The sequence below is a fragment of the Neomonachus schauinslandi genome, chromosome 4 (genome assembly GCF_002201575.2).
Source record: "Neomonachus schauinslandi chromosome 4, ASM220157v2, whole genome shotgun sequence".
Classification (NCBI taxonomy): domain Eukaryota; kingdom Metazoa; phylum Chordata; class Mammalia; order Carnivora; family Phocidae; genus Neomonachus; species Neomonachus schauinslandi.
This window is the reverse complement of record NC_058406.1, coordinates 10254818-10263921: the sequence shown is the minus strand read 5'-3', so window position 1 is coordinate 10263921 and position 9104 is coordinate 10254818. Positions and strand designations below refer to the sequence as shown.

The 9104-nt window shown below is 48.2% G+C and overlaps 1 protein-coding gene across 1 annotated transcript in view; it reads right to left on the bottom strand.

Moving 5' to 3' along the window:
• The window catches only part of KAZN (kazrin, periplakin interacting protein), a 433985-nt gene that overhangs the window by 373931 nt on the left and 50950 nt on the right, over positions 1–9104 (bottom strand). The window lies entirely within an intron of this gene.

Below are 9104 nucleotides of genomic sequence, written 5' to 3'. Positions count from 1 at the left end.
CTTTCCGGGCACCTGGGTGGCTCAGTTGGTTAAGCGACTGCCTTCGGCTCAGGTCATGATCCTGGAGTCCCTGGATTGAGTCCCGCATCGGGCTCCCTGCTCGGCAGGGAGTCTGCTTCGTCCTCTGACCCTATCCCCTCTCATGTGTTCTCTCTCTCTCATTCTCTCTCTCTCAAATAAATAAATAAAATCTTTAAAAAAAAAAAACTCTATAAACAAACTGCTTTCCTGCCATGCCTGCTTTTGTTCAATACATCATCATCATCATCAGGTCCTGATTATTATTATCAAAATAATCCAATCCTCACAAGCTTGTGATTGCTGCTCCTGGGAAGGAGCACCTGGCCGGTCTGGAACCATCACCTGGGGTGGCTGAAGGAGCTTTTCTGAGGGTGGTAGGCACAGCTCTGTGTCTGTCTGGGGGCTTCCCGCCCCCTGCAGAATCCATCTTCAGCCAAGGACTGGAAACGGGGCTGGTCACTTAGCTTACTGCTGCCTCCGATGGGAGGGAAGATCCTTTGACGGGTCTCCCTCTCTTATAGCCTGAAACCTCTAGCTCACAGTGATGCAAAAAAAAAAAAAAAAAAAATCAAGGTAAGGCCTTGTGTAGCCTATTAAGCACCTGTCATTCCTTTGGGTCACCCTCCACTTTAAACATTTTTTCTGTATTTTGAGAGTTCCCTACCTAGGAGCCCACATCTTTTCAAATTCGAAGCAAGAAACTTTCTTTCTCAGCCTCCTTTGCGTGTTACCTGGGCTCCCACAATCAGATTACGCTGCAGCTGGACTCAAGCTTGTGGCTGGGAGAAATGGGTACCGGACCGATCTCAGGGAAGGGCGCGGCCCCTACATCCAGTTTGTGGAGATGGCCATGACAACAGCTTAGAGGAGAACTTTGTGCCCAGCATCAGGCTGCACTTTGTGTCCAGAGGAGGCTGCACGGGCGTCCCCACAAAGCAATTCTGTGACGATGATCCTGCTCTGTAGCTCCCTGAGCCTGGCTGCCTGAGCTCCTGGAGATTCTGTGAGCCCCCTCGGCTGCCTTCATCTGCTTAGCTTGGCCAGAGAGCAAATTCTGTTGTCTGCACCGACGCACCTGGATACAGGTGATACGCTGGATGCAGACAGAGAAGGGGGAAATGATTCTTTGGGTTGGACCTAAGACAAATGAGCCTTCAAAGATCCTCTGCCTGGGAGCTCTTCAAGAAAAAGCCAGTTACGGAACTGACCTGTCGAAAGGGAGGGTTCAGGCCAACATCACGTTCAAAGTCTCCTCCTCCTCCTGAAGCAACAATGACCTGTCCACATTACAGCCCAGCTGAGAATATTGGGCAGAGGACATGGGAGAGAAAACCTGTCTCTTTTCTTCTTCTTCTTAATCTACTACTCAATTTGGAGGAAATGAGCCAAAGTAAGTGAACCATGAAGCAAAGGGTGGGCTTTTGTTCCAAAACCAGCAGAGGGAATGCAAATGAACTCAGAGCTGTCCTTCCCATTGTGGTCCTGACCTCTTTGACGTCACATTCGTTAGGCAAATTCTGCCAGCTCAGTTTCAATCAATAAGCCCGTGGGGATGATGTGTCTCCCCAGAGAGAAAAAGGACAAATTCCCAGGCAAGGATGTTCATTTCTAGGCTGCAGAAGCTCTAAAGTAATAAAAGGCCAACAATAATTAGAAAGTGTTTTTGTAATATTCTCCTCTCTGAAGAGAGGAACACAAAGGTGCTCGGAGACTTGTGCTAATGGGAAAATGGGATGTTCTGAAAGAGCTGCTTTGAATCCGTGCTCCCCGGCCAGCTCCCTGGCAATCGCAGACACACAAATTAAGGGTCTGATCTTCCAATTTTCAGAAAATACAGGGCAAGAACTTTCTGGATGGAAATGAGGTTTAAAAAAGAAAGAAGAGAAGAAAGGCAGTGAAATTAAGAGGAGATAGAGACGTTTTCCTTTTCTCGGTTCCATAGAGATTCCTACTCGAGCATCATGAAATTAGGATGCTTCCCAAAAAAGTATAAGCTCTTTGCCCATTGGGGGAAAACTCTACTGCCCTTCTCTGGGAATGTCCAAAATGCAAGCTCAGTAGACGGTGGGCATATCTCGTAGCCTGATCGTGAACAAACCAAGTGTGTACCCTTGGAACTGGAGCAAAGCAAGTCTTTATTATACATTTTATGAATGAGGGAGTGACAGGATGAGATAAATGGTTCTCCATTCCCTTAGCCTGCAGCCCGGTGCCCATGTCCTTTCTGTTTCTCCAAAGACATTGATATCCACTCATTCATGTAATAACTATTTCTTGAGCACCTACTATGTGCCCGGCACTGTTCTACATGCTGCGGATAACAAAGGGAACGAAACAGACAGAAGTCTCTGCCCTTCTGGATCTTACATTCTAGTAGGGGAAGCAGATTATCAGTAAGATACACATAAGTAAAATTATGTTAGATCGTGGCAGGTGCTACAGAGAAAGAATAAAAGGGAGGAGAGGGACCGGAAGTAGCAGGGGAGGACTGCAACCTCATTGTCCCTGAAAAGGAGCTTAATATTAGACAGTAGGTCCAATTTAAGTATTCCCTCCTCCTGAAGGCTTTGCTAGCCATCCTGGCCCATTTATCGATGGTTAGCCAACTTCTCAGTGACTTTGTCTACTCAGGGTTTCTCAGTGTCCACACTGTTGGCATTCTGGGCTGGATCATTCTTGGTTGTGGGGGTGTTCTGTGCCTTGCAGGATGTTTGGCAGCACTCCTGGCCTCTACCCACTACATACCAGTAGTACTTAAACCTTTCCCGTTGTGACAGCTAAAAATGTTGCTGGACATTGCCAATATCCCCTGAGGGGTAAAATCACCGTGGTTGAGAACCAACAGTCTACCCCTCGCTATTCAAAGGATGTCTGTGGACCAGCAGCATGGGCATTGCCTGAGAATGGTCTAGATGTGCAGAATCTCTGGTGCTATGACCAGATCTACATAATAGGCATCAGTATTTTAACAAGATCCTGGGGCAATTCATAGGCACATTAAATATCTGGGAAGCAGTGGTCTACAACACTCATTTGACCCTTACAGCAATGATTCTCAAACCTGGTATGTGTAAGAATCCTCTGGAAGGCTTGCTACAAAGTAGGGATGTCCAGACCCCTCCCGGATCTACAGAAGCAGAATCCTAGGGCACAGGGTCATGGCTTCTGAGTTTTTGACCAACTTCCCAGGTAACTGATGCACACTAACACTTGAGAATCATTGCTTCAGACCAGTGGTTCTCAAAGTAGGGCCCCCAGACCAGCAGCATCAGCAGCATCTTGATGCCCATTAGAAATGCAAACTGTCAGGCCCTATTTCAGCCCCACTGAGGCAGAAACTCCAGTGCAGGGACCAGCAACCTATTTTAACAAGGCTTCCAGGGGACTCTGAGGCTTGCTTGAGTTTGAGAATTACTGTTTTCGCTAAGGGGTTATAAACACAATTGCTGGGGTGCCTGGGTGGCTCAATCGGTTAAGCATCTGCCTTCGGCTCAGGTCATGATCTCAGGGTCCTGGGATCAAGCCCCGCATCGGGCTCTCTGCTCAGCAGGAAGCCTGTTTCTCCCTCTCCCACTCCCCCTGCTTGTGTTCCCTGTCTCTCTGTCTCTCTCTCTCTCTGTCAAATAAATAAATAAATAGATCTTAAAAAAATAAAAAACTAAATATAAACACAATTGCCTTCTGGGCTGGGCATGTACGTATGGAGCTAATAAAGATGAAATATCTTGAGAGGACGTGTAGTATACTGGAGTCTAAGTTCTTGCTCATGACATTTGAACAAAAAAAAAAAAAAAAGGAAGAAAACTCTAGCCAAATAAAACAGCTCTGTAGACCAGATCAGCTAGGGGCCATCACTCTGCCATCCTGCACAAGATAGCACATTCTATGGTTGTTCTCTTTCTAAGAAAACCTGGATGCCTCCTCAAGTTAGCAGTGATCTCCTTGAGGACACATGTCTACTTCTTGGTAGTAGAACAACTTGGTAAGTTGGTGATACCCAGGAAGCGCTGGTCAGATTCTGATGATTACTCATTGCACCAACCCGCTTCAAAACAGATGCACAAAGGAACATTTCGGCTAAGAGAGGCTTGGATGTGGAAGGCCAGGTTCTCAGGGCAAGGCTTGCATAAGGTTTCTCAACCTTTGCTCTGTGGACAATCGTGGCCAGGTAGGTCTTTGTCATGGCGTGGGAGTGGGGGTGCTGTCTTGTTCAGCATCCCTGACCTCTGCTCACTAGATGCTAATAGCAACCCATCCAACCAAAAATGTTTCCAGGCACTGCCAAATGCCCTCCGGGGGCAAACTGTCTCTGTTTGAGAACCACTGAATAAGAAACGGGAAAGGACAAAAACAAGAGAAAAATCAGCCTCAACGTTCAAGTTGAGGTCCCATTCTTCTCGGGGTGGCCCCGGCCAAGGATGGAGCAAGGAGGCAGTCCACAGGGCTGCCACTGCTCTCTGGGTCACAACCCCTTTGGTGAGCTGTCTGTACTCTGGGCTGCCTAAGCTTTGTCGGGTCTTCATTAACCCTGCCCCCCGCCCCAAATCCTCTTCCTCCCCTTGCCTTTCGCACCTGCTGTTCCCTGAAAAATCTGCACTTCTAGCTCCATGCCCATATCTGCTTCTGACTTGTGAGAGTCCATTACGTCGGGCACGGTAACCTAAGTCCTGAGCCTGACCTGCCTGCCCTCTATGTCTGTTCAAAACACCTGCAGAATCAGAACCCTTGAGTGGATCTCAACAGACCGAAGATGCTAACTAATCACATCCATCCTCCTGGGGAAGGCAGTGAGGGCTGCCCAAGCTGGGGCAGGGGCCGGTGGTAGGCACCTTCGGGAAGGGTTCTCAGCCTGTCTTTATAATGCCCCATCATTCTCAAGCAACAGAAGAAACTCCTTGAGAACGTTAGGTTAAAAGATATTTTCGAACAACATAAATCATTGAAAATCCCCCTTCGTCCAGGTCTGTGAAAAATGTTCTCTGTCCGGGGCGGGGGGGGGGGGGGGGCGGTTCTCCAGGGTCTCTGCATGGCTTCTATTCTGTGCACTGCTCTGGGAGAAGAGAATCCCAAACCCCAGCTCCTTTTAAATACATAACAGATGACAGTTACAAATCGATGTCAAGCGCGTGAGCTGCAGCAGGCCTCATGTCATTAGCATACACCTATTCTATTATTTATTTTTCAATAATAAGGGCCCTAAGATGCAGGTTGCGGGAGGGGAGATCACATTTGCCGTCTGAATTCCTGCGACAGACTCCCTTTACCTGGGCCTGGGTAAGAAGCTGCTGACAGACTTTGAAAGCAGCATCAACGTCCTGCAGGGGTGAGGGTGGGGGTGGGGGTACGGGTAGGGGTAGGGCGAAGAGCCAGAGAGGGAGGGAGGGAGGGAGGGAGGGAGGAGACACAGGAAGGAGACCATCTCTTTACTGGGCATGCTTTTCTGGAGAGAAAGTGGCCCAACTCTCTCTTGGGTCCAGAGAAATAGTCCTCCACTGGAGCCAAGGAGACCTTCGGAGGTCACTCTTAAGACTTCAGGCCTCAGCTTCCCCATCTGGGATGTGAGGCCAAAACTACTCCTGCCACTTCGTACGGATCCTTGTGAGGTCACGTGAGCACAAGATCATGAGTGTGTGATGTGTAGTGAGAGCACCACGTGAGACGAGACAGCCCATCTCCGTGTCAGAGAAGGACTGGCCTTCTAGATTCTCTGGGGTCCCTTTGGTTCAGCTGAGGGTGGCCTGCGTCTAAGCCATGAGCATATTGAGTAGCCTGAGGTCAGCGGCATGGCAGCAGTCCCCCGCCACCTTGCTGTCCCACAACCATCAGCTCCTGGGTCTCTCCTGTGCCCCCATCCTGCTGATTCAAGAAAGCGAAGCAAAATGGTGCCCTGGGGGCTATGGGCAGGGCAGCCCGGGGAGCCGATGGGTTTCCTCCAAATGCACACAGAGATTTCCAGAGCCCCTCAGGATTTCTCCAAACTTAAGGGCAAGAATGTGCCTTTCTTCTCTTTAAAATGCTGAGTATAGGAACCAGGGCTGCAAACAGCAAAGGCGTTGTATCTAATGCGCTCAGAGAAGGGGTCCATCCCATGTCGGGGAGCTAAGACGGAGGACGGCCACCACGCCCCAGGGATGTGTGAGGAGCCACTGAGGCAGGACTTGGGATTCCCCTGGCCCAGAGCAAATGGGACACACCTGAAAGTTTATACTAAAGATTCTTCTACTTGCAAGAAAGGAAATCACATAGAAAGTTCCCAAGTTTCCTGGAGACTTGATTTCCCCCCATTTTTCTTCTTAACTGCAGAATTTATTTAGAGGTTCAGGGATGTCTCTGTGGAGCTGTACAATCCTAGCCTTTTTAAGCAACATCAGAATCAGTGGGTCTTTTCCCCTCGTTACCTCCCTACCCTCCCTCTCCTGTGACTGCCATCACATCAGGGTCCATCCCGCACTGGAGCTTAAAGGATTTCTATTTTCAAAAGGAAGATGAAGAAGATGGATTTGAAAGTGTTAAGTGTGGGGAGTCCGGGTTTTGTTCTGGTTTGGCTCCAAGGAACGATGTGATCACTAGAGTTGTAAACAACGGCATCTAATCTGAAACTGAGATCTATTTTCATTTATTTTCCTTTTCTTCCTTTCTTTTTTTTTCTGAGAACTCATCTACATATAACAGGGGAAGTCGGTTGCACACGGCAGTTATCGGGACCAACTTGACGATGCTGTGTTTTGAAGATTTTCAGTGGGAATCCTTCTACATAGCGGGCATTGTGGTTCCCACCAGGACGTCCCTTTCCCATTTTCTCTGTTTGTTCCAGAATAATTACAACCTGAAGAGAAATCTGCCTGAGGTTAAAGTCAGGTGTTTGGCTCAGATAAAACACAGTCTGTCTGCATGGAAAAGCACAATGCATTCAGCATTCCTGTGTTGTGGATGAATTCAGACCCTCAAACGCATCAGCAGAGGTGCACGCTTAAGAGAAGGGCACAATCCTCTATTCTTGCTAAAACAGTCATCTCCCCAACTTCGGAGCGCTCAGGGAGGTGGAAGCAAAGGATCAGTGGCTGAATGGCTCCCCAGCGTATGCTTTCCTGCAAGTCTCCTCATCGGGGCGATTCAGATCCCTTGGAAGGACCAGGTCTTCAAGGAAAGCTTTGCACCAAACACTCTGGGCATGCCGACTGACTATTCCAGCTCCGGAGAAAGCAAGGGCTTGTCTTGCCTTGCCCCTCCTCATCTGTCACCTGGTAATAGGTAGTCACCGTAGGGGGTTGAATAGTGTCCCGCGCCACCATCCATCCCCCCAAATTCAAGTCTACCTGGAGTCTCAGGATGTGAACCTTGTTTGGAAAAGGGTCTTTATAGACGTAAGTAGCGACGAATCTAGAGACAAACTCTTGTTGGATTTAGGGTGTGCCTTAAGTTCAATAACTGTGTCCTCAAGAGAAGAGGAGAGGACCCAGAGAAACACAGGGGAGGAGAAGGTGACGAGATGAACAAACATGTTTGTGGGAGATCAGAGTGATTATGCCATAAACTTCTGGAGCAAGAAGAGGCAAGGAAGGGTCCTCCCCTAGAGCCTCCCAAGGGCACGTGTCCTGGCTGGTGCCTTGATTTTGTCCCTTTACCTTCCACAACAGTGAGAGAAGATATTTTTGTTGTTTTAAGCCACCAGTTTGTGGTAATTTGTGATGGCACTCCAAGGAAACTAATATACTCTCTTAATCAGTGTAAATACTAGACTAGAATAATATCCTAATTATGTGCCACTCCCCAAATTCTGAATCTCCAGGTCTCCCTGCAAACCTTTTCCTTCCTGTAGCCTCCAAACTGCCAAGGGAACATGAAACCTTTGGCTCCCAGTGGTGGGGAGTAAGGAGCTACCTCTTACCCAAATGAGGTGGCCATGTCTTCACAAAGCTACTAGAACACAAAGAGCTAAGATGGTAACAGTTGATGAGGATTCAGCACTTGACAATGGATCAGTGTGCGCCAAACATTCCATGGGCTTTTTCAGGCTGACTCCTTGGGAGGTAAGGCTGATCATCAACCTCTGCTTTCACACAAGGGGAACCGCACACCAGAGGCTAAGCTCCTTGAGCAAGCAGAACTGGCTTTGACTCCAGGCCTGCAGTTGTCTGTGTCCTAAACCACCATCCTGCCACCATCCTGCCTCTTTTCTGCCTCTCCACCCTTGCCCAAACCCTAACAAGCACCCAGGGGTTGACTCTTGTGACCTCAGGCTTCTCAAAAGAAAATATAAATGTAGAGCACTTAAATAATTGATTTTGATGGAAACAAAACCACTGCATAACTTATTCATCAATCATTCTATCAGCACACTTGATAAATGTCATTCTTTTGATGCCAAAGTATTCCATGGGATGAAAAGGTAAACAGTTATCTGATAACACATTTCTAATGCAAGGATTTTTTTTTTTTTTTTTAAGGCAGCTACTGGACATTCTTGGGGATTGCTAAAGGTAACAGAGAGAGAGGTTTGCTTAATTGGCTCAGATCTCCTGTTCACTGGAATGCTGTATTGTCCTGCTGTTGGCAGGATAGGGCTGGTCTCAGCCTCATCATAGTGTCTCTGTGGATAAGGCCACTTTGCAGTGGCAGGGCTGGAAACAGGGACACATGGGCAGCTCCAAATGCCTTGCTGAGAATACAGAGCCAGGCTTGTTGCTATGTGGAGGGACTGTTTGCGCTGATGATTCTCAAACACTGGTCATCAGTATTAGTCAGGGAGGTAAAGACAATCACATCAAGGAAAACAGAAAGAGATGTACACAGACTTCTGAAGAACTGAAATACTCATGGTTTTGAGGGGGCGCTGCTACCAACAGTGCCTGGGACCTTGTGAGCGAACTAACCCCTTCTTCCTCTAACATTCGGTCCTGAAGATGACATCCTAAGGAACTGACTGAGATATGCCCAGATGGGAGTTGTAAGCTTCAAGGGCATGTGGCTGCCCATTCCCCAAGGCTGACCAACATTGAACCTCCTGGCCTGTGGTGTCAGCAAATGGTTGACCCACCATTGCAGATGTCCCAGACGTCTCGTCTGGACTTGAACCCCTAACA